Raw genomic sequence first — 27,898 nt, forward strand, 5'->3', positions numbered from 1 at the left:
TAAGCTTGTATAGAGTTCCAGTCCAAACTCCCCGCATCAATACTAGTTCTCCCCAAACCATCTTGCAGGTATCTTTCTCGAACACTTTTTTTACTCCTGCATCATCCATCTTTCTTACAGAAATCAACTTTAATGCAGGAATATGCAGAACACCCGGAAGTGTTCTAATCCTTCCACCTTGCAACTTCAACTTGAATTTTCCGCTATCAACAATTCTAGCCTTCCCGTCATCCCCTAAGAAGACATCGCCACCATCATATTTCTTATACTCGCAAAACCACTTTTTATGGGGAGTGAAGTGAAAGGATGCACCTGGCTCAATCAACCATGCCTCATGATCTACATGTGTACTTGAAGAAGGAGCCAAGTACACATCCCTGTAGGTTTTAACCCCGTACAAAAATTACCTACATACGAATTCTAAGACACAAAAAATAAACAATGCAAGAGCATAACACATAAAACACATATACACAAAGATTTTCCCCTAGATCTCGAAACCAGGACTACCAGCTTGATTTTCCATTATGTTCCTTTCAATGTTATAATACATATTTATACATGCCAAAGCATCCAATACCATGGACTGAAAACCATCTCGTCCAAAACCATGTGTGAAAATCATGCACAAAACCATAGGTAAGTCCGCCCAACCTAACATAGGGTCCATGGTCAATCCGGGTAAGTAAACTTCGAGGATCATCCAATATATATGGACTTAGAGACAAACTAAACTTAGCTAGGTGAAGAAATGCCAAATCTCCCTTACAGGAGGTCTTTCCTTGGGATCTCCAACACCTATTTAGTCGTTTAACAAAATGAAATCTAAAGACATTGTGACAAGTGTAAGAAATATTAAAGCTCCCTTACAGGAGACTGTTCATTAATATTTCTAATCATCTTAATCAACAAACTATTTAAACTAACGAAAATAAAGCACTTAAACCTAATTCTGTTTGATTGCATAAAATATTAAAGCTCTCTTACAATAGACTATTCATTTATATCTCAAGCATATGAATCAGAAACTTAAACTAATGAAATCAAACATTAAATAACAAATCGGATTCATTGAAAGAAACATTAATACTTTCTTACGAAAGGTCATTCGTTAATATTTCAAACATATGAACCAATAATTTAATCTAATGAAATTCACAAACAAACATAAAATGAAAGTTTACCAAAACAAAACGAGCATGTAAGTGAGGCAATGTGGGCCCTCCACAGCTCCACAAGCACACCTAGAAAGAAGTCAAATGTAGAAGAAAATCCAATCCGCTTTATTTATCATCAATTGCAAATTGCAATTACAAGCTCCAAGTTCTACATTCCAAGAGGTCCTAAACTCTACATCACAATGATTCTAAAATCTAAAATTACAAATGAAGGACTAAGTTTCTAAATTCTAAAAATTAAGATTACAAAGTGAAGATTACAAATGAAGGAGATAACACTCCTATTTATACAAAAGCTATGATAACAAACTCATAAATGTAAATCCACTATTCCCTCCTTTGACCCACATATTTCTCAACCAATGGTGACACATAACCCTATCGTCCATGAGGTCCATGATCTTCTCCATGAGGTCCATGATCTCCTCAAATTCGAATTTGAACATAGAGTGCCACATAAAGATGCTTTGGAAGCTTCCTTTGTACCTACAAATGTCAATGAACTCATTCTAATTGTTAGGTATAAGTATATGGAGATTATTTTCTAAAGTTTAACCATAAATTCTCTTAAAAATACTAAGAATTAATAATATTTTGGAAAACACAAAGATAACCCATATAATGATGAAAGTGAAGCTAATGTGGTGACATGGTGGTGGAATAGAGGTGAGAAAATGTGTGAATGGAGTGAAAGTGGATGTATTTTAAGGATAATTCCTAGGCCCAACAATGGGCCTTATGAAAGTGTAAGGATAGAGTTTGTTTGGCTCAATCTGCAAAAATGATCAAGTATACCCAATCAGAAAGCAGTGTATTCCCATCATTGGCATCATCTGAAATAAACTCAACATATATGTAACTAAATCTTTTGCAACTTCAATAGAGGACTTATGAACAAGTCATGTGAAATAACAAATTCAAATACTTTAGTTACACTCAAGTGTATAATTTTTGTGGTCAACAAACAACTCAACTTGTAGCCGACATGTCTTATATTAGATTGATAAATGGTTGGGGAAGACCCTTGCAAGAAGGCATCCATAACACCATTGGCTGGTGACTAATCCATGTTAGCATATAATCTGGTCAACACAATACCATAATAAACTTCTAATATATTTAACATGATTGGACATTATAATATTTACTTAAAGTTATTGCAATGTCACTTAGGATCAAACCTACCTCTTTGAGTTTCCATTTTTATTGCTTGTAAAGCCTCCTTTTCCCAATTAAAAAAAAACATCAATAATACATGAACTGAGGACCTTTGGTGAATTATATCTTTGGCATTTTTAAATACAAGTGTTTGTATGACTATCGACAAACAAATGTAGGAGCATCTTAGGGATACTTCATCAATGGAATTCACCCTTTGACATCAATGACACTTTCTTCTAACATCTTAAACCTAGATATATCAAACATTGAGAAGGAACAATTTTTTTTAGGCATGGGGTGGTACAGTTTGGCCACACAAACTAGTCGTTCAACAACGACCCAATGCCCACTCCCTCGCCCAATGCAAGGACAACTGGCACGACGACGATGACTTTGTAACATGTAGTGAGTTAAGGTTATGAATTAGATACTAGCCTTCATGTTTTTTCATGCATTGTTTCCCTCTAGCTTAAGGGATGATTTCATGTTGCCCATGTAGTCTCATCTCGTGATTATCGCTATGGCTAAGGAAGGAATGTTTCAACACTATAATGTGCTTAGTTTCTAACCTTGCAGATAGGGTGGCTCTCTTTCTGTAATTTTTTTCCTAGTCTATTTCAACTCAATTTTTTGTGCATGCCTCTTTTTTTCGATCTCTTTTCGTGGCAAGTGTTCTCTCCTCGATTTATTTGTCCCCTTTCCCTACTGTCTTTCTTTCCTCAATCTGTTTTTTCCACAACCTCCTCTTACTTAGTATTGGTCTAATAGTTGTTCAACACGATTTCTCCTTAGTATTCTCCACCACCCCTTTCCTTCCTACCCTCATGTTTACCATTATGCCTTGCATTGGTTCTAGTCATGCATCACAATCATCCCATTTCACCGACCGAATAGGGTTTAGAGGTCTTTTCCACCCTACATTGGGAGAATATCTTAGTAGAGGTCAACCTTGTTGAGGTTAAAGCTTGGGTGGAAAGTAGCTAAATTCACAATGATGTTAGAAGATGTGGGGAATTAGATCCTAGACATTTGAAACACTCTCAACAAAAATAACAAATACATACAAGTGGCAGACAATTATTGGAAAATAAAGAGAATAATGGAAAGAGTACTTGTGTGAGAGAAGTGAAACAAAACAATAAATTCTTTTTTGTTTAGACTCCTTTCAATTGTAGGCCAAAAAGTTGGACCACAAGGTTCCCCTATTTGCAAAAAAGATTATTTACTGGTTTGGAATTTGTAACCTTAGAGAAAGATGATGACAACGTTGAAGCCATTGTTGATTTTCCCTCCATTTAACATGCATGGTTTATTGTTTTTATTTTCCTTATTTCTGAGCAACACAATTTCTTTATATCATAAACATAATCTTAAGATATCTAGTAATTTCTCAAATAAAAATAAACTCTTTTTGTTATATCATTGTTGTATTACCCAATACATAATTATATTAACAAAAGACTAATATTTTTTTCTATTATGGATCTAGTTTTTCTAATAAAAAACCAACAACAAATCTATTTACTCAATTTAATACAAAGTTATTGTAACTTTAAAATCTATTTATTAACAATAACGATACTCATAATAAAATTATCTTTTAAAACAACATTTATAATTTAATATCATTAAAATAATTATACACAATATTTATTTTCCCTGGGTGTAAAATTGTTCTTTTCGCAATTAATTCACTCTCTATAAAACTTTTCCATAATTTAATATAATTTAATGTTTATTGTGGGTGTAAATGAAAATGTATTAATATAATAAATTTTGATATCCATCCTCACAATAGTGGATGTTTTATTTTGAAATAAAAAGGTTAACTATTTTAATTTATCAAAATATTTGATAAAAGCGAAAAAGAGATATATTTTAAAATAATATTTATAATTTTGTATTACTAAAAATAATATTTATAATTTTTTATTACTAAAAATAATTTTTTTTATATGTAAAATAATTATTTTCGCAAATAATACTCTATTATATAGATCAATAATTTTTGTATACAGGTTATTATTTTAATAATAGATAATTTAATATTTTTTTGTTAATATAAATAAAATGTCGTGATATAATAAATTTTGGTATGCTATTAAGAGAAGTTATTGGTTTAATTTTTTGGATATTTTTTTTTTGCTAATTTTCTCTGGTATAAATATTTCGTGGACATAGTAGTCACTAATTTACAAGATCCAAACATCATAGTAGTAGAAGAAGAGAGAAAAATAAAACATAAGCAAACACAATTACTTTGATATCTATTGTAATAATGTAAAATATTTTATTTTGAAAATAAGATATTTAAGTATTCTTTTCATAACTTATTTTGAAAGTAAACTATAAAAAATTGTAAAAGCAATTTTTTTTATTTTATTTTTCTTTTTTCTTTAATATACCTTATTTTAAAAATCAAGTATAAAATTTTAAAAATTATATATATATATATATATATATATATAGATGTCGATTGAGATTATTTTGGGTGGTTGAGCTAATGGCACTTTTATCTTCTCTTCCCACATTCAAACTCCTACTAGTTCAAATCTCCACTAGTCATATGATGAGCTATAATACCTTAATAAATGTTGTTGTAAAAGCTTCATGCTAATGAATATTGTTATATTAGCTTGTAGCTTTGTTAAAATCTTAAGAAAGTATACCCTTCGAGCCTTGTTAAACTCTTAAAGAAAGTATCATGTGGAGTGATGTGGTACCAACAACATCACTCTAGATCTCTATTTAAGAAAAAAACTAATTTATTTCCATAAAAAAACCTCGTAGTCTAACGAGGTGAAGGAGTTGCCCGGAAAGTTATGGAAATTCTGGTCATATTTAGAGAAAATCGGCAAGGATTTTTGTAAATCCAAGTTATAGTTGTTAAACTTCAAAATTTTAGGTGTCCTAGACATTTTGAAACTTTTCTGCCTTGATTCCAGCCACTTTTGCTTGTCCGAACAATTCCTCTACCTCATTAGACAACTCCTAAAAAACAAAATATATATATATATATATATATATATATATATTTTAAATTTTATATAAAATGAATTAAATATAATCGTTATTATCTTAAAAAAAAATATGTTTTCATTTTTATACACACCAATTCCTCCTGAGATGCAGTATAAATAAAATTCTAATTGAATATATTTTGATTCATAATGAAATGTAGTATAAATAAAATTATAAATATGGTTGAAGATATTTTGATGATGGCCTTGAGTTTCAACAAAAATAAAGTATTGCAAATCTTCTTTAGTCATGGTACTAGTTTTTTCTTGAATAACACAAGAAATACTACCATCTCCTCTTATATAATTTTCACAAAATAATTGCTCGAAGAAAAGGATTCTAGAGGTTTTCATCATGATTGGGAATATGTTCTTGAAATGCCTTTTTATTGAATTGTTTTAGTAAAATTGGTTGAGGATAAAGTTATGCTATTTGATTAAGCCAATTTTTGATATATTTTGAAAAATGAATATTTCTTTGTTAATAAAAACTAAGTTAGAAGTGAACCTTTCGAGTGAACATGTTAATGTTGTAACTAAATGTCATATAGTATATATATCTTGGTTTTCAATGTCACATGTTAATGTTGTAACTAAATGTCATATAGTATATGTATCTTGGTTTTCAATGTCACGAAGTTGTGGTTATCTATCTCCAAAAATATAGAGTGTCTCTATTCCATTTCATTCATTTAGTAGAAGGTATTCAAATAGATTTAGAATGACTCAAGATGACATCTAATTGGAGAATTTTTTTGTGGTTTTCAATTTGTTTCCCATTCATAGCTAGTGTGCCCATTTTGTGAATTGAAACTCTATTCATGACCTTAAATGGGATTTTAGTGTTTTCTAGATAATGACCTATTACCCACCAAAAATTAGGTAACCCATAGGAGAAAAAAATCTCCTCTTTGGATAGTGAACCAACCAACAACCCTATATGATCAAGACATAACACGATGCCAAGATCCTCCATTTCTTGCTCTGGTCAGATTTCTTTCCCATATGGCATTCCTTCTTAAAGGAAGATGAGTCATCCATTGGAAAGTACTTTAACCATTTTTGCAATCATGTGTTTTCACATAATGTTATGGGAATACTAACATAGATCAAGGGGTAAACTAGATACTTGATCAGTCTTGAATGTATTCTTGTTCCCTCACTTCACTTAGGAGGTTAGTTTTTGACTCTATTCCAAAGGGACCTCCTCTTAGGCCTTAGGGCTTTGGGAAAGGAACTACTTGAGAACGATTGATTCAAGCAGCTTGTCCAAGGTAATCCATGCATACCACTTGTCATTTTTCTCCGTAGTCATCTCCATTCTTTAGGTTGGTAGTCATTGTTCATTGGAATTGACACCTTTCATCCTCATCCTTGAGTTTGGGACTAGAAACTTAGCCCTAGAGGTTGATGCAAATAAAAGAAAGGTAAAATCATAAGAAACACACAATGAAAAAAAGTGTAAAATGCAAAAGATGGTTGGGACATTTATTTACTGCATGGGCAAAATCCTAGCATGAGCTCTCTTGTATTTGGTTGTCTCTTTATGATCCTATTATCATTATTATTTATATAGTTGAGATCTTCTATGTAATTACCTAATGATGAATGTGAACACAATAAAGATTAAATTAAGAAAAACTTAAAAATTCAACGCTTTTTACTGTTATTTTATTATTTTCCTTAGGAGGCCCATTTTAAGCCTCAAATTCCCTTTATTTAACATTGGTATCTCTCGTGATGATCCTAAATCCCTTTGTTCAAATACTTCCACATGGTATTTAAAGGAAAATGAGGCCTTCATTTGATTTCTTGAAAGAAGTCTTTCCCTTAAATGAAGATTCCAAAACTTCAGGATGTCCTTGTCTAGGAGAACATTCACCCTAGAATTAAGAAGCATGGATTTGATTATTGTTGTTAAGTTAGTGGTTTGAATTAGGGAGAACAATCTCGTCACTCTATATTGTTTTCGTCATTTACACAAAATCACTTTACAAAAGGGGTTTATATCCTCATACGAGAGCCTAAAAGTTTTAGTGCCCCAAGGGGATGTCAAGAAAAAAAATCCAACTTTCAAAGATAACTTCTTTATTGATGCCAAAGCCCATATCAATGTCAAATCCAATCTGAGCCTAACATTACCCAACTATTGATCATTTTGATTCTAGAAAAAGAATTATAGAAATTTTGAGACAAAAAATGGACCTGAAAATGAAAAATGCGCCATCAACATTAACTTTAAAAGAACCATTAGGGTTCAAGATGGTGTCAACCATAAGGGTAAATATTTTATCCTTATGTCAATCATAAGGGTAGACATGTTTCTTTCAAGAACATATTTTTTCACATGTTTCTAGTATATTTCACTATGGGTCTCCCAAAAATATGTAGATTAGGTACTTGATGGATGCAAAATTTAATCTAGATCCAACAAATGCATACACTTAAAATTTGAATAAACCTACAAATAATTAAGTCGACAATGCAATGAAACAAATAAAATTTAATTATATTTTCCTTTGAAAATTCATACTTGTAATTTTATTATTTTAACTATTATTTTCCTTATGAGTCTTATTTTATACTTCAAATTTTCTCTGATGTCCCTTTCCCATTATTTCATGTAGATAATGGAACTTTGGTTCCACTCTCGAAGTTTAATGAAACAACGGGTCAATGAGTAGTATTATTTGGCACATGGAAAGATTTGTAGAGTTAATTATATTTGGCCCTCCCTATAAAATCTCCAGCCTTGGATACAAGGGACTTGGGGATCTCTCCCAGATGATAGAATGGTTATCCATCCAAATGTATAAGGTTTCCTCATCCTAGATTTCATTATGGTGAGTATTAAAGCTAAAGTGGTAGGTAAAGGGACTTGATTGAAGGAGAGAAAAATCTTTTAATGAAGCCATAACAACCTAGATTCAACCAACCTTCAAAAGTTTTTTTTAGAGGCTCTAATATGGGTTATATTTCCTAGTGTCACCTTGGAATATTGGCACTATGAGAGTATAATACGCATTAAGTTTTTCAAGTATATTCCCTTAGCTCCAAAAACTCTTAATTCCAATTCCTACCCTTGAATATGTATTTATGTTGATTAAAGCAAAGACCTCCTTAGCAAAATGGTGTTGGAGAGTGTCAACTAAAGTTGGATATAATGATTGGATTATGGAAATAGTTTCTTTTGATGTAAATTTTATAATGATCATGGAAATTTGGTGACTTATTATGAAATGACATGGTTTTCATGAGATAGTAAAGGGGGAAATAAGACATTCATCTTGGGAAAGCTCGATGATAGATCACCAATAGTTTGGACCAAAAAAGAACTTAGAGGTGCCTAATATTGTTGTCATGCGAAATACTTTTGTTCCATCTTTAGAGGGAAGCAATAATTACACTGATTTCATCATGTCTGAAGAGGACATTCCCATCCCAATAGTCCTTGTAGGAAACTCATGTGGTAGGGGAAGACAAGATATGAATTCAAGTCTTTGGATTTAAAAAGGGACCAAAAATCTATTATTCCATTAGATGAGGAAAAATGATTAATAATTATAAAATTCAATACTGCTTAGCCAATCAACTAGTTGGATTGAAATAAAGGGAAAGAGGGGCAAAAGGAAAAATGCAGGAATGTGATCTTCATCAAAAAGATTTTGAATTAGGATATTTTACCAATTTTTGTAATCAATCAAGTTGGGATATAGCCTATGATATGAAAGTTGATTGCTAATCATTTATAGGTGTGCATAGATACGATAGAGATTGCATATCACATATATGAATCACAAATTAAGGAAGCGTATGTTTGTACATTCTCCTATACATAATATGTGTTTTTTAATTTACACAAAACATTCTAAACTTGGGAATCACCTTAAACCATCTACTCTTTTGATCTAATAAAATTGCACTTAAACACGTCTTTGAAAAAATTTGTGGTCTAAAACACGCCTCACAAGAATATTTTTTTAGTGAATGAGAAATCCAATACCCAATATAGTTTCAAGAATTCGGTTAACAATAATGTTGAGTTGGATTTATAAAAGTCAAATATGATGCAATGTCATAAATATTCTTATTTGAAAATAATTAATTGCATATAAAACTCACATTGGTCAAAATCTTGGTTAAATCTTCTTGATATATACTAAATATCATTGGAATAATTATGTCAATTGGCATATCTATTTTGGAATAAAGCTTCCATAATTTTAATTTAATTATCAATAATCATTAGGTGGATGGTAGGGATTTAATCTCCAGTTAATGTTTTTAGTAGTAGTGGTTGAAATTTATCTTTAAGGTAGTAATGCCTTATCTACTTTTAAATTTAATTGAAAAACAAATTCATGTCACAAGTGCAAATTTGATTTCCATTGGGTTTTTATTTATGGCAATGAACTCTTATTGCTTATTGTTGCTTCCCTATGTTTTTCATGTTCCATGTTTTTTAAATGTATATATGTTTAACTTATATATTAATTCTTTTTGCAATTTGATAATAATAATAATAATATTTATTATTATTATTATTTAAAATAAAGTGTATCTTTGTTGATTTGTGTGATTTTTTTAAAATATTGACAATGTGAGATGTATTATGAGGTAAGTGTCTTGATACTTACTATGGATTAACACCTATCAATGTTTACCAACCATTCAATTTATATGACTGCACTATTACATATACAATGTGTTTTATTATCAATACTACTAATTAATATGATAATGGAGTTCTCATTGAAATAAAATGAATTTGAAATATGATAAATATTTTATATTTTTAATACATTTAAGAAAAAACAATTAATAATAATAATTTAAATAATTTTGAAATGAGAAAATGAAAATGCATTTTTTTAATTTTGTTTAATTAATTTCTTTGTAAGTTCACTAAAAGTATAAGTTTTCATATTCATGGGAAGAAAAATTATATTATGTATATAATTAGATTCATTAAAATTATTTACTTTTACTAAACCTACAATTTTATCTCAAATTTCAAGAGAATGTTTGATCTCCTGAGGAGTAAGGGTACACATTACTAATGTTTTCTAGTCATCATGGCTACTCACAGAATCCCCCCACCTCACTGTCATCATGTTGCAGAAGGTGTCATCAGGTTTATTGCATGTTCATGCGGATCTTAGTTTCTTGTGTCGTTATTCCAGTACGTTTACACATGTTTTGCAGAGGTATTGTCAAGATGTATCTCAGAGTTTCGTTTTTATGTGGTTGTGATTATAGTGGCCACCTTTGCTCCTATGCTACGAAATTTGTGAACCCCTCACTATGTTCAATGGAGCATCACATATCTTCTGGTCCTCCAGTTTTAGATCTTTCCATTGCCTTGGGTAATGTTGTATTCTTCAAGAATGCAACGTTTCAACAATTTCATGCACTTACTTCCTTATTTATGGTCCATTAAGCTCCATACTTTTCCATCCCATTTGGTTCAAAAGATGATAAAAAAGATAAGTTACTCAAATCTGGTTTTTTTTTTTCTTTTTTCTTTCTTTTCTTTTTTTTTCGAGGTTTTGGCCTCAACTCAAAGATCTTCAGTCTTGGATTACACAACACCAACTTTAGGTGATCAAGCATGAGGTCTTCATCCACCCATATGCTAACACTCCTTTTGTTTTTGAGTTTTATAATGTTGAAGATAGGGATTTGATATTTAATTTTGACTCATAGTTTTTGGACAATGTCAATTTGTGTTTGAAACTTTGGTCTCCCTCCTTTGATCCAATGAATAATGCCTTGAATTCTACTCTTGTTTGGATGTGACTTTCAAATATGTTGGTGCATTTATGGGGTTTTTCCTCTCGTTAGGATATTAGGTATACTTTAGGAAAGTTCAATGTTTCCATTCGAGAAACTCGTCGGAGAAGCATTGCTACCTTTGCCAGAATCTATGTGGAAATAGACCTTGTTATTGGGTTTCCAGCTAGAATTAATTTGATTGGGAAATTTTTTTCCTAGACTCAAAAATTTGATTATGAGGAAGCTTGAGTGTGATGTGGGACTTTTTTAATACATGCCACATAGTTGTTCATTATCCACCTCAGTGAAAAAAACAGTGAAATGAAACAAAGAAAATATACTTGATGGGTTGGCTCGATTGAGGATCATCAATGAGTCCTTCAAGACAAATTTCTTCAATCTCCTCCTCCTCCACAACAACTATAGTTTCCAAAGAAAAGAAATGATATCAAGTCCCCCAATGTCTACCAAAAGAAAATTCATATCTTTTGGACTTGGGCATTAAATCACATGGTAATCTTGGCCCTCAGACACTGAAAAGTTGGGCAAGTCATGGTGTAGTTGGATCTATAGAACAAGAAGAATCGCAGGTGCAATATACTCCATATTAAATTAATTTAGCAAGCTCTCCTCATACTTCAACAAAAGTCTAGAAAACAATAGGAAGAAAGAAGAAGAAAGACCTAGTAGCATCTCAACCAATAGTGATGAGAAATCATTACTGAAAAACCAATATAATTATGCTTTTCCTTTTGTCCATGTTTATGTCGTTAGTTCGTGAGAATATATTCATGTAAAAAATGTTGGATTGCAATTCCTTGAAATATTTGGAAGTTTAAGTCAACCATGTTCTTTCTAGGTATGTTGATAGTGTGTGAGTTAGATCTTCATGCCTTGGAATTTTGGAAAACTAGAGTCCATTAATACATTTTGATGTAATAGTTGTGCCTGAGGTACATATTCTTAATTAATAGGTTTCTTTGTTCTAGTTAAAAATATATATCTCAGCCCACGGGGTTGTTGAGAAATGTAACTAGTATCGGTCTTCGTAATTTTATTTGAGTAATGATGTAATGTATTTGTCAAAAGAAATAAAAAGAAAAAAAATTGTAAAAGAAATCTATTTATAAGCATGGGTTTCATGCTTTATTTATTTTACTTCTAAGTCAAAGACTCCATTTAAGGCTTCTAGGGTTTGTGTCATAAGTACTTGTGCATGTCATCATGCAATAGACCCTTCTTGGGTTTTGTATGTCAAGAAGGAAAATTTATTTTGATGTAAATTCATCATATAACCCTCCTCCACCAAGTCAGCCTAAAAAACGAGCTACACCCACTATAAATAAGCAGCTACTCAACCTCATTTTCTCATCTAATCAATCAAGTTTGATTTTTTGTTGCAAGAGGAGATAAGAAGTGTGAAAGAACAACAAAAAGGTACAAAGAAGGCTAGTGAAGGAGGAACCCCAACGAAGAAGTTAAATATCATTTTATCTCTCTTTTGACTCACGTACGAAGGAATTGAAGCTACAGGGGGGTCGGAGATGCAGGGTCAAAAATATGTTGCAAGATCAATGAAATTTTGCTACTGATGCAGTATTGATGTTGTTTGACTTAAGTTGACTTTGGAATTTAGTTAGTCATCTTGGGAGGTTTACTTGGTGGATTGGAGGAGGTATTTCCCTTGGTCAAAGGTCTTGGTTGTCTCAATTTGACTTGTTTCTATTATAGAAAAAGAGTTTAACTGAGTTTTCCCCTAGAAAGGGGTTTTTCCCTGGTTGAGCACCTTCATCTTGTGTCCTTGATCTTCATGTTTAAGGTTTGGATAATTGCTTGATGATTAGAAGTTAAAGAAGGCATAAAGAAGTTAATAAGAATTTAAGGAACATAACAAGTAATTATCAAAGATAAGAAAATCTTTCTGCATTTATGATTTTCAACATGGTAATAGAGTTATGGTGAAGAAGGACAAAAAGCAGCTTCAAGATCTTTGGCTCACATCATTGGCATTAATTCAATGAATCTTATATGAAGAATTCAAGAACAATTTATGTTGGCTAACTTCTTCATTGAAATACAAGGTGATACCAAGAGTACAAGGGAGATCGTTTTATTTTTTGAAATATCTTCAAGGCTACATGTGACTGCAGTATTGTGTCCTATTTGAAGATCAATATCTCTATGATTTGGGACTTGTTTTGAGGTCGAAGAGGAATAGTGAGACTCACTCACCTTTGTGATCTTGACTAAACCCTTTTTGAGGGATACCTCTAAGCCACCACAATGACACATTTCAGCCCTATTGGACAATGACAACTCTAACTTGTTCAAGTGCTTCCACAGTAATATATTTTGGCTCCTTGCACAGTGATACATTTGGATTTTCCTAACAGTGAAGAATTTGACCCTGACATAGCTACAACAATGGTAAAATTCAGCGTACAAAATAAATCTACAATAGTACTTTTGGAAATGGAATAGATGGATGCAAAGAAAAACATGGTATAATGTACCAATCGCCTCGGAAGTTACCTTGCATAGCTAACAACAATTTATTAACACCAACATATATATTTAGGCAATCTCTAGATCAAAACTAAAGAGAAAGGAAAGAATACCGAGCTTGAACGAACTTACAACAAATTCAGTGTATAGTTCTAAGTATAACAAGTAACCCAAGAAGAAAATATGCTACAATACACAGTTGCAAATCAATATGACATAAGGATCTGAAACCATGAAGCTTCCATCCAATAATTACAAATGGTGGAATTTGAAGTTATGAGGGCATCAAACTACACAAGCAGTGATACATAAGTATAAATAGAGCATCCAAAACTTGGCATCCTTGAAGGAAGAACTAAAGAAGGTACGACTTTGTCCTTGTAAATAAGTCACTTGCAAGATAGGATGAGGTAAGAATAATATAAGGTACATACAATTATTTCTTAAGGTTTAATTATGGTTTCAAAATCTCATTTTTTCTAGTTCTCAGGTTTTTAGACTTCATAATGTTGGAAGTTGTTGGCACCTAATTTCTTGTAAACCCTAATTGAGAAACCCTAACCCTATTCTAGTTTTTTTCCTCATAAAAACCCTAGATTTTGGTATCTAAGGGTTTGTAGGTAATCGAGCGAGAAATTGGAAACCCTAGTAAGTATAGAATTGAATTTGAAACCCTAGAATTAATATTTTATGGTTTGGATCTAAAATATATAGTTTGTAATTATACTCTTGTATTGTAATTATACTCTTGGATAAGTACTTATTTTATAAGTATTGTTATATATATATATATATATATATCTTTGTTACTTGATCATTATCGTTTCCTTGGAAGGACTAAGCTTGTAGGTATAAATATTGTGACTAGATTCAAAGGGAGACATCAAAGTGAGACTTGTAAGAAGATTTGTTGTAGAGGGAGTCCTTCAATAGGAAATCCTACAAGGTTTGTAAAAGTAACAATGCAATGTATGTTTAGGACCACATGATCTACAACTAGCCTTCTTTATATGAAAAGGTATGATCATTTTGAAATTTGCTATATATTACTAACTCTCTCATGTCTAGGGTTTTGAATCATCAAGATTCCTATTCTTATTTAGGGTGATTAATCTTTGAATTAAATCAACCCTTTGTCATACTCACTATCTTTTGTTCACTTTGGTAAAACCCTAACCTTCAGGGTTCATTGTAAAACCATATCCTTTTTTATGTTTAGGGTTTGTTTATGTTATAATGAAACCATAGCATTTTAGGGTTTATGACAAAACCCTTGCAATAGTCAAAGTAAAATAGTAGGAAGTAAACCATATGTGAATATGCTTTCATTTGATTGAAATTCTAGCTTGGTCGAGTTGTTGTATATCTAACATTAAAATTTTGATGTTTGTGTCTAGGGTTTACGACAAAACCTGGTAGAGATTGATATGAGTCTCTAGGGCATGTAATAATGCTTTCATATCATTGAAATAAATTGTTGATATTTGAAGTTTATTTTTTATGATGGAATCTAGGATTTGTGAGAAAAACCCTAGAAAAGGTTGTTGTAAGAAATCTAGGACATGAAAATGTAACCCTAGTAGATTGTTTCTCTTTTGATTGTTATCCTATCAAAGTTTAGAATTTGATATTATGAGTTCAAATTTCTTGCTCAAAATTTTGATAACCTTAAATGTTCTCTCTATGATAATATGTTTGACTTTTCATAGTCCTATATATTTGTGTTTGGTTGTACTTGTTTATAAAGATTTGCAGGTACATGGTCTTCAAGATGTTGAAGATGCTTACTTAACTCATACTTGATGATGATGTTGAGTATCATGGAAAGAAAGAGTTGTAAGAATCTTGATAGCATTGAAGTATACATTACTCATTAATATATGACCTTGTTTCCATGTGAGTATAAAAAGGAATGATGTTCCAAAAGATTGAAGTTCTTCAATGATATGATGATAAACCCTGTGTGGATGAGTTGTTGATGGATTTTTCTCTTAGTAGAGAAGAAGCTCAAATAAATAAAGTGCATAAATCCCTAGTTAAGGGGGAGGGAATATTGTGACAACTATAGTAAAGACCATGAAGAAAGAGTAATATCAGAGAAAGGCTAAAGCACTAGAAATGACTATTCTTGTGAAAACTAGAATTAATGTCTTGGAAAGTGTTGAAGCTAGGTGTTATTGAAAAAGATGAAGAAGGATCTTTTCTTCGGAATATGTTTGGATACCTAAGAAACATCAGAATAGTTGAACACCCCAAAGATTATGCTAACATAAAAGAACATATACATTGGAAGTTTAATTATTGGTTAGGTCCGTGAAGCTACAGTACGTACCAACAAATGAACAAATAGATGATGTATTGACGAAATCTTTTCCCAACAAGAAGTTAGTTTATTTTAGGAGCATGCTCGAATTGGTAGATATCTATAATTTGGTTAAAAGGGAGATTATCATAAAACTGCCTTATGATGGTATTTGGGAGGACATCGTGGCTTGGTAAGTATTGAGAGATATGGTTTAGTGTTGATACCTAGATCCCTAACAGGGTTGGTGTTAGGGCATGGGGGACTAGATGGTATCTATATCCTATTGGATGGATACATGGGTTGTAGCCTGATGGTACCTATAGTGGCAATTTCCAAAATGACATCTTAGTCCCTGTTGGGGGATGCCTTGGCAATGAGAGTATCCCAAGCATTGCGTATGTTGTTGTACTCTTCTTAAGAACATTTCAATTTGAGGTAAACCTTGTAGCAGTTGAACAATTATGAACACCTCCCTACTTAAAAGGGAGTGTTGAGAAATGTAACTAGTATCCGTCTTCATAATTGTATTTGTCAAAAGAAAGAAAAAGAAAAATTGTTGTAAAACAACATTATTTATAAGCATGGCTTTCATTCTTTATTTATTTTACTTCTAGTTCAAACCCTCCATTAAAGTCTTCTAACGTTTGTGTCATAAGTCCTTATCCATGTCATCATGTAATAGACCCTTCTTGGGTTCTGTATGTCAAGAAATAAAATTTATTTTGATGTAATTTGGTCATATAACCCTCCTCCGCCAAGTCAGTCTCAATTATTTCAAGTCAGCCTAAAAAAGGAGCTACAGCCATTATAAATAAGCAATTGATCGACCTCATTTTCCCATCCAATCAATCAAGTTCAATTTAAAGTTGCAGGAGGAGATAAAAATAGTGAAAGAGCAAGAGCAATGTGAAAAGAAGGCTATAAAAGGAGGAACCCCAACAAAGAATTTAAAGATCATTTTCTCTCTCTTATCATTTTCTCTCTTTTGACTCAAACGTATGAAGAAACTGAAGTTGCAAGAGGGCCAAAGTTGTAGCGATGAAAATCTATTGCAAGAGGACCAAAAGTTTGTTACTAATGAATTATGATGTTGTATGACTTAAATTGACTTTGGAATTAAGTGAATATTATATTAATTGAAAACGCTTGAGATTACATATATCAGTAAAAAGATTGTTCATATCAATACATATATCAGTAAAAAGAAGATTGTTCGTATCAATATTTTATTAGGAAGACCTGACCATGACAAAAAAATAACTCTCCACATAGAGTACTGAGAAGCCAAAAAGCAAAAAACAGATGAAAAAAACTCAGTATAGTTGAAGTTCTACCCTAAGATATACTGAATAGGGAGAGTTACAACACAATACACAAAGAAAAGACATGAGATAATTATTTCGAGGGCTTTGAATTAACATGGTGGATCGATCAAAGCTCTCCAACCAAGAAGGAGATCAAAAACGACCAAGACTTTGTTTCCATTTTCACTGCCACTACCTGGACTTTGTTTCTATTTTCACTGTCAGTTCCTGTTTGGTTTCCTGGTGTTCATTTATACTTTGTTTCTATTTTCACTGTTAGTTCCTGTTTGGTTTCCTGGTGTTCATTTATAATGAGAAAAAAAGATCATGTAGGATCACAAGGCAATCCAATTGCTGAGTTAACATGGCTTTAATTTTTCAAACATCAGATGTATCATTTGAGTGAAAAGTGTGTTTTTTAACCCATTAAGAAATGTTAAATTATCGTTCTCTCGGTACTTGGGCTTGGCATCCAACAACCAAGCTAAATCCTATAGCTTGTACCTAAGACTTGAGCTTTCTTTGGGTAAGCTTCCCTCTCTAATGCCAAATTCTACCCCATTTTCTATCATAAACTCACTATATTCCCAAGTTCCTCTAGTCTTCTTTTTCCATGTCCTTTGATCAATAATTCACTTTAACAAACAAGCCAGACTGTTGCACAACTTGCAAAATTACAATAGATCTGTCACCTCTTGGCCATAATTCCCCTTGTCTCAGCTTTTGTATTAAACTATTCCCACACTCTTCCTGGCACCAAGGTGGGATTTCCCCTATACCAAAGCATTCTCAAGTCTGTCCTCTAAAATTTCGAGGCAAAAGAAATACAGAGATGAGATTGGAGGTTATGGCTAGTGTTGCTAACAAGATCCTCATCAGTGTTCAACATCATTACCATCTTCACCTCCAGCTCTCTCCTAGCATATCCCACTTCCTATCTTCTCTTTCATTCATGTGATTACTTAGGCTCACATGTGTTCCTCTGTCAAGGATCCTATTCCTAAGGAGAACTGCTAGCTCTCTATCCTCAAGTCTGCCTTCAATCAGCTTTTCGGAGAAATTGAGGAGAAGCACTCCTCACTGTCACGTTTCCTCACCATCACGTTTAGGTTCATTTTTCAAGTTTGACAGTCTTTCTGACCTTGGGTATGTGCCTCATCCCACCTGAATCCTCCTGGTCCCAACAGCAGAAAAGATTCTTAATGCCTCCACTAAACATATACCTTCTGCAGACTCTACTCGCCCTTGAAGGGTTGAAAGTTGCATCCAAGGTACCAACACAGAAACCCCCTTCATGGCCTTGAATATCTATCTAATTTTACATGTTTTATGGAAACCTGCAGTCTGTGAAGCACAGTAGTGTCATTACATTTTATTTGTATAATAGAGAATATTCTTCTGTTATCTCTTGAAACAAGACAATTTTATCTAGCTCTCATCTGTAAGAATGGTTAGCAAGAAGGGATACAGTACTTTTTGATAATATAATTAAAACATTACTGTTACACACATGATTAACATAAAAATAATATAGTTTAATGCTTCTATGCTAGGTCTTCAAGTTATCAAAGGCCTGACAATCTTTTAAAGTACAACTCACTTACTGGGTGTTTCTGACCCTTATCAATTTCATAGATGTGCGACTACAAATAACTTTTCTTATTGGCTGTAATGCAAATGGTTGAAGAGAACAATAAATCAATTTACATAATCTTAACACAATTTATGATATGCAATAAAGAACCCATTGAAGGTTCAAATAATATAATGTCATACAACATAAAATCCCATGTAGATACTTCAGATGGACTGCCAAAATCCTATAATCATGTCAATACCTTATAGCAGACATTTAAACGATGCAGAGGCCTTAAGCAAGTCTTTTCCCTACAACATTTTTATCATCAGACAACATCAGCTACAATGCCAACTTTAGAAATGTTGTTGTAGTCCATATTGCTATGCTAAATAGATACACTTTTGGATCCATGTACAAATCTAAGAAACTTGATTTGAACTGGTAACTCTTTCAAAGTTGCTTCTCTTAGAGAACCACCAAGGTCACCCTGTTTATGTTTGTATTCAAATTCAGGGACAAATGAAATCAGAAAATAATTTGCAGATCAAAGATACGATTAAATTTGCCATTAATGGGCATTTCTATTAGGATCATCCTCAATACATCACAGGTCGGATGTCGAATCAACAAAAATAACACTAGATTATTTTTGTTGATTCCACAGAACTCTACTCCAGCCAACAGAACTCTTTAAGTACGGTAAACACTTCCTCGCAATCTAGTTGTAACGCATTTCTGGACTGCACGAAGTAAACGAAGTATGCGGTCTTGAAACTTATTAGACCTTGTCCAATCCCAGAATTGGATGGTGTTTTATGCAACATATCAATGTTTAAAAAAACAAAAACAAAAAAAATCATATGTTTCAACCATCTTATGCAATTCATTCATGTTTTCTTGATAGCTCAGAATAATAACGACGTTTCAACCATCTTAGGTAATTCATTAATGTTTTCTTGATAACTTCTTGCTTACTAAATAAATAAAAAAAAAGGTTACATTGAGTCAAAAGAAAATGCAACTGAACCTCGTATGCATATTAATACAGAAAATAGCAACTATCCCTTATAAAGGAAGCTGATGGGATGCAGGTAAACCCTGATTGAGATAACCTAAATTGAGAAAACCCCAATTTCGGAAAACCCTAATTCAGGCAAAACCAATTGGGAAACCCTAATTCAGAAAAACCCCAATTCAGCAAACCCCCAAAAGCCCTGAATAGACAATTTTTTAATCATATGCAAAACAGAAAAGAGGCAAGCTTATTTATCTTTTGTTGAGACGCCATATTTCTCTTACACCTTGGTGAGGTTGTCCTCTTTTTTCTTGTGGTCGATCTTCTTGGTCATCTTGGCCTGCTGATAATAGAGGATGATAAGATACCTGTTGGCGACATTGAAACCTGAGAGGTGATCGACGACGTTCTTGGTATCATAAATGTCTTCATACACGACGAAGGCGGTACCGCGGGTGTCCTTATTGACGCCAATTCGGATCTGTCTGATGGCTCCATATTTGCCAAATATGTCATACATTTCCTCCGACGTTATGTTGAATGGCAGGTTCCGCACATACACAACCCTGTTCACCTCCGGCGGCAGCCGAGTATTGGCCTTCCTCAAGCTTATGCTCATCTTCCCTTCTATGAAATTCCTTTCTTCCACCAATTAAAAAAAAAACCTGAACCTCTGTGTATCGGTGTTGTTTTCCTCCCTGAAACAGCAAATACCCTGAACTCTCACTCAACGGGATATTTATTTAAATACACATCCAAAACGAGCGAGCCCGCTCGGTGAGAACCGACCCGTCGATTAACCAAATCCACGTCTCATCCCAAGTGACACAAACTATATAAACACTTGCTCGCTTGAAGAGTTTATCCCACGTCTATTTATTAGCAATTGCCTCAAAAGTTGCAAAGAGCAGATAAGATTAAATTGCGACAATTTCAAAAGTGTGTAAAATTAAATTCAACATATCATATGTTTGACTTTTCATACTCCTATATATTTGTGTTTGGTTGTACTTGTTGATAAAGATTTGCAGGTACATAGTCTTCAAGATGTTGAAGATGCTTATTTAACTCATACTTGATGATGATGTTGAGCATCATGGAAAGAAAGAATTGTAAGAATCTTGATAGCATTGAAGTATACATTACTCATTAATATATGACCTTGTTTCCATGTGAGTATAAAAAGGAATGATGTTCCAAAAGATTGAAGTTCTTCAATGATATGACAATAAACCCTGTGTGGATGAGTTGTTGATGGATTTTTCTCTTAGTAGAGAAGAAGCTCAAATAAATAAAGTGCATAAATCCCTAGTTAAGGGGGAGGGAATATTGTAACTATAGTAAAGACCATGAAGAAAGAGTAAGATCAGAGAAAGGCTAAAGCACTAGAAATGATTATTCTTGATTGATGAAAACTAGAATTGATGTTTTGGAAAGTGCTGAAGCTAGGTGTTATTGAAAAAGATGAAGAAGGATCTTTTCTTCGGAATATGTTTGGATACCTAAGAAACATTAGAATAGTTGAACACCCCAAAGATTATGCTAACATACAAGAACATATACATTGGAAGTTTAATTATTGGTTAGGTCCGTGAAGCTACAGTACGTACAAACAAATGAACAAGTAGATGATGTATTGACGAAATCTTTTCCCAACAAGAAGTTAGTTTATTTTAGGAGCATGCTCGAATTGGTAGATATCTATAATTTGGTTAAAAGGGAGATTAGCATAAAACTGCCTTATGATGGTACTTGGGAGGACATCGTGGCTTGGTAAGTATTGAGAGATATGGTTTAGTGTTGATACCTAGATCCCTAACAGGGTTGGTGTTAGGACATGGGGGACTGGATGGTATCTATATCCTATTGGATGGATACTTGGGTTGTAGCCTGATGGTACCTATCATCAGGCTACAACCCAAAGCTCTCCAACCAAGCAGGAGATCAAAAACGACCGGGACTTTGTTTCCATTTTCACTGCCACGACCTGGACTTCGTTTCTATTTTCACTGTCAGTTTCTGTTTGGTTTCCTTGTGTTCATTTATACTTTGTTTCTATTTTCACTGTCAGTTCCTGGTTGGTTTCCTGGTGTTCATTTATAATGAGAAAAAAAGATCATGTAGGATCACAAGGCACTCCAATTGCTGAGTTAACATGGCTATACTTTTTCAAACATCAGAAGTATCATTTGAGTGAAAAGTGTGTTTTTTAACCCATTAAGGAATGTTAAATTATCATTCTCTTGGTACTTAGGCTTGGCATCCAACAACCAAGCTAAAGCCTATAGCTTGTACCTAAGACTTCAGCTTTCTTTGGGTAAGCTTCCCTCTCTAATGCCAAATTCTACCCCCATTTTCTATCGTAAACTCACTATATTCCCAAGTTCCTCTGGTCTTCTTTTTCCATGTCCTTCGATAATTAATTCACTTTAACAAACAAGCAAGACTGTTGCACAACTTGCAAAATTACAATAGATCTGTCACCTCTTGGCCATAATTCCCCTTGTCTCAGCTTTTGTATTAAACTATTCCCACACTCTTCCTGGCACAAAGGTGGGATTTCCCCTATACCAAAGCATTCTCAAGTCTGTCCTCTAAAATTTCGAGGCAAAGGAAATACAGAGATGAGATTGGAGGTTATGGCTAGTGTTGCTAACAAGATCCTCATCAGTGTTCAACATCATTACCATCTTCACCTCCAGCTCTCTCCTAGCATATCCCACTTCCTATCTTCTCTTTCATTCATGTGATTACTTAGGCTCACATGTGTTCCTCTGTCAATGATCCTATTCCTAAGGAGAACTGCTAGCTCTCTATCCTCAAGTCTGCCTTCAATCAACTTTTCGGAGAAATTGAGGAGAAGCACTCCTCACTGTCACGTTTCCTCACCATCACGTTTAGGTTCATTTTTCAAGTTTGACAGTCTTTCTGACCTTGGGTATGTGCCTCATCCCACCTGAATCCTCCTGGTCCCAACAGCAGAAAAGATTCTTAATGCCTCCACTAAACATATACCTTCTGCAGACTCTACTCGCCCTTGAAGGGTTGAAAGTTGCATCCAAGGTACCAACACAGAAACCCCCTTCATGGCCTTGAATATCTATCTAATTTTACATGTTTTATGGAAACCTGCAGTCTGTTAAGCACAGTAGTGTCATTACATTTTATTTGTATAATAGAGAATATTCTTCTGTTATCTCTCGAAACAAGACAATTTTATCTAGCTCTCATCTGTAAGAATGGTTAGCAAGAAGGGATACAGTACTTTTTGATAATATAATTAAAACATTACTGTTACACACATGATTAACATAAAAATAATATAGTTTAATGCTTCTATGCTAGGTCTTCAAGTTATCAAAGGCCTGACAATCTTTTAAAGTACAACTCACTTACTGGGTGTTTCTGACCCTTATCAATTTCATAGATGTGCGACTACAAATAACTTTTCTTATTGGCCGTAATGCAAATGGTTGAAGAGAACAATAAATCAATTTACATAATCTTAACACAATTTATGATATGCAATAAAGAACCCATTGAAGGTTCAAATAATATAATGTCATACAACATAAAATCCCATGTAGATACTTCAGATGGACTGCCAAAATCCTATAATCATGTCAATACCTTATAGCAGACATTTAAACGATGCAGAGGCCTTAAGCAAGTCTTTTCCCTACAACATTTTTATCATCAGACAACATCAGCTACAATGCCAACTTTAGAAATGTTGTTGTAGTCCATATTGCTATGCTAAATAGATACACTTTTGGATCCATGTACAAATCTAAGAAACTTGATTTGAACTGGTAACTCTTTCAAAGTTGCTTCTCTTAGAGAACCACCAAGGTCACCCTGTTTATGTTTGTATTCAAATTCAGGGACAAATGAAATCAGAAAATAATTTGCAGATCAAAGATACGATTAAATTTGCCATTAATGGACATTTCTATTAGGATCATCCTCAATACATCACAGGTCGGATGTCGAATCAACAAAAATAACACTAGATTATTTTTGTTGATTCCACAGAACTCTACTCCAGCCAACAGAACTCTTTAAGTACGGTAAACACTTCCTCGCAATCTACTTGTAACACTTTTCTGGACTGCACGAAGTAAACGAAGTATGTGGTCTTGCAACTTGTTAGACCTTGTCCAATCCCAGAATTGGATGGTGTTTTATGCAACATATCAATGTTTAAAAAAACAAAAACAAAAAAAAATCATATGTTTCAACCATCTTATGCAATTGATTCATGTTTTCTTGATCGCTCAGAATAATTCCGACGTTTCAACCATCTTAGGTAATTCATTAATGTTTTCTTGATAACTTCTTGCTTACTAAATTAAAAAAAAAAAGGTTACATTGAGTCAAAAGAAAATGCAACAGAACCTCGTATGCATATTAATACAGAAAATAGCAACTATCCCTTATAAAGGAGGCTGATGGGATGCAGGTAAACCCTGATTGAGATAACCTCAATTGAGAAAACACCAATTTCGGAAAACCCTAATTCAGGCAAAACCAATTGGGAAACCCTAATTTAGAAAAACCCCAATTCAGCAAACCCCTAAAAGCCCTTAATAGACAATTTTTTAATCATATGCAAAACAGAAAAGAGGCAAGCTTATTTATCTTTCGTTGAGACGCCATATTTCTCCTGCATCTTGGTGAGGTCGTCTTCTTTTTTCTTGTGGTCGATCTTCTTGGTCATCTTGGCCTGCTGATAATAGAGGACGATAAGATACCTGTTGGCGACATTGAACCCTGAGAGGTGATCGACGGCGTTCTTGGCATCATAAATGTCTTCATACACGACGAAGGCGGTACCGCAGGTGTCCTTATTGACGTCGATTCGGATCTGTCTGATGGCTCCGTATTTTCCGAATATGTCATACATTTCCTCCGACGTTATGTTGAATGGCAGGTTCCGCACATACACAACCTTGTTCACCTCTGGCGGCAGCCGAGTATTGGCCTTCCTCAAGCTTATGCTCATCTTCCCTTCTCCGAAATTCCTTTCTTCCACCAATTAAAAAAAATCCTGAACCTGTGTGTATCGATGTTGTTTTCCTCCCTGAAACAGCAAATACCCTGAACTCTCACTCAACGAGCTATTTATTTAAATACACATCCAAAACGAGCGAGCCCGCTCGGTGAGAACCGACCCGTCGATTAACCAAATCCACGTCTCATCCCAATTGACCCAAACTATATAACCACTTGCTAGCTTGAAGAGTTTATCCACGTTTATTTATTAGCAATTCCCTCAAAAGTTGCAAAGAACAGATAAGATTAAATTGCAAATGCTAGTAAGTAGAAAGTAAATCAAAATGAAGTTCTCACCCAGGTAGACTTATATACTTCAAGGAGAGGTTGTGTAATGGCCATTAAGGCTGGCTTTTAGGCTGGCTTTCCTGTACAGTCATTCTCGTCAATACGCTCGTCAAAAGGATGGAGCTCATCAATGTGCGGAAAGGGCGGAAAAGAGAAGAAAAGGAAATTCCAGTTATTGATTTGGTTTGAGGGGAATTTTGTCAGGGCCTGAAATACATCACAGGGCGTTAGCGAAGAAAGAACAGATAAGATTAAATTGCGATAATTTCAAAAGTATGTAAATTTAAATTCAACATCTCAATATTATCAGATGCCAATAGAATTGTTAAATTGTGATAATTTCAAAGGCATGTATATTTAAATTCAACATCTCACTATTATCAGTGTTTCAAGGGAGAATATATCACTATTTGATAATAAAAAAAATGAAAAGTGGAATCTCAACCAATTAATTGATTAACTTTGCAGTGTTAATATGAAAATAGCACAATAAGGATTTTCATCTTCACACGCATATGTGTAGAGGTAGACCTCAGCGAAGGAGTTTCGGACAGCATCCGATTAATTCACAACCAACGAATTTGGACATAGAGCTTGGATTACGATAACATAGCTTTCAGATGCCGAAATTGTAGACAAACAGGGCACCTGCACAATGTGTGCCCAGAAGCCAAAAAGGATACCAGAAGGAAAAATAACATAGGGAAAAAAACTGAAAGGGTGGCAATACCCCCCACCTGAACCTGAAGAGAAGGACGAAGAAGCTCTGGATGAACCATCCCCACAAGAGGAAAGTCAAGATCCTATGGAACCTGACACATAAGGGGGATCTCCACAAGACCAATCAGATGCCAAGAATCAGAGGGTGCAGGTTGACTTGATCCCTGATGAAGGGGACATCAGTGGAAATAAGCGCTTCCATACATCAGATAACTCAGACTCTGACAAGGACAACACCAAATTGGAGGCAGGAAACCATCTTGCTCTTGTCTCCTCGACGCCATCCCAAGGGGAATGGCGCAGGGTAGAGATAAAGAAGGAGCGGAAAGTTTAGCTTCCCCCACCATGTACATTATCTTGTTTTGTTAATTTCTGCATGTCTCTACTTATCATTGGTCTCTGACTTAATGATGCTACTTCTAGCCAGTGCAACATGTAATTTTGTTATTCATATATCAAAATTATGCTTTTTTCTCTGGAGAAAATAGCACAATCAAATTGAGAATATAACATAATTTCCTCAAATAAATTAAAAAACTTAACTTAATTATTTAATTGGATCAATAGATAACTATAAAAATGGATGAATAGAACTCTAGGCTAACTCAATAAAATTGTTAACTGTTTCATTTTAAAATTTATTTTTACTTATTTATTCATTATGAATTGAATGATTTTAATTTATAGGCTTCATTACATGTAATATTATGGGAAACATACCATTGGTCAACATAACCATAAGCTCAAAAACAATGTACTTTAAACCTAACCACATTGACTCTAAGATTGAGTCAAGTTTACCTAACAATCACCCTTTAAACTTGACTTGGGAAAAATCTTCAGATCCAATCTATAAAACTTCCTATCAATTTACTAGAGGTATACTTCAAGTCTTACAATAGTATGTCCCATTTACATATTGTAATATATATATATTACTCTTGGCCAAAAGAAACCTTACAACATAGGATATCAAGCCTATTTATAGGTTTCATTAGATGCAATATTATGGAAAACATACCATCGGTCATTAATACCATTTCCCTAAAAACCACTTACCATAGACTTAACAATTTTGACTCTATGAAAAAAAAAATCGCAATTATTTTTAAAAAGTTCCTCTTCCCTTTTCACCTTCTCACACTCAATGCTCTCCTCATGCTACCAAAATCATTGGTTATATACAAGTGCATCTCAACCTCAATCTCCAATTTTGACTCTCACAATTGCTCTTTGCACACTCAAAAATTCTTACAAGAGACTCACTCTCTCATGCTTTCAAAACTTTACTGTGACAGTCATGGCATAGAGCACACCATCCTTCTTAAGCACTTAAATTAGACTATTTGACCATCTTTGTAATAAACTCACACAAAGGCTCACAACCATGGCTCTAATACGACATGTTATGAATCGACACTGAAAAAGATAAATATAAGAAATCAATTTTAATAAAATATATATCCACAACATATAAATCATGACGCATAATCTTGGAAATCATAAATCAGAAAATCATATCGTAATAGATTTATCACTCTTGGAAAAAATACATCTTACAACGGTGGATTTGAAACCGATTTATAGGTTTCATTACATGCAATACTATCGGAAATATACCATATGTCACAAAAATCATGTATCTAAAAACCAAATATTGTAGACCCAACAACTTTGACTCTATGATTGAGTCAACTTCATGTGTGTGTGTGTATGAGAATCTATCTTAACTTTGATGTATCTAGAATTAAATCCATTGAGGTGCAAGTATGTCCTCAAGTTTAATACTTTAATAAAGACTTACAAATTGAAAGATTTGATCCCTCTCAATGCATTATAAATCTAGAGTTAAGATAGATTTATACTTGTAATTTTACATTTATTTTTCTAATAACATTAAATAATCAAAAGTTATTTTCTTAATATAAAATTTAGAAAAATGCTTTCTATCTATCTATCTATCTATTCATTTTTTGACAATAAAGTGCACAGC

The 27,898-nt window shown here is 33.4% G+C and overlaps 2 pseudogenes; both read right to left on the reverse strand.

Annotated features, from left to right (window-relative positions):
* Positions 1-19,748: 19,748 nt before the first annotated feature.
* Positions 19,749-20,647, reverse strand: LOC149138850 (splicing factor 3B subunit 6-like protein pseudogene; annotated as a pseudogene).
* Positions 20,648-24,152: 3,505 nt separating this feature from the next.
* On the reverse strand, positions 24,153-24,919 carry LOC149138851 (splicing factor 3B subunit 6-like protein pseudogene; annotated as a pseudogene).
* Between the last annotated feature and the right edge of the window lie 2,979 nt (positions 24,920-27,898).

The sequence above is a fragment of the Pinus tabuliformis genome, chromosome X (assembly GCF_031772625.1).
Source record: "Pinus tabuliformis cultivar Carrire ecotype Pingquan chromosome X, CPIR1, whole genome shotgun sequence".
In the NCBI taxonomy this organism is placed as follows: domain Eukaryota; kingdom Viridiplantae; phylum Streptophyta; class Pinopsida; order Pinales; family Pinaceae; genus Pinus; species Pinus tabuliformis.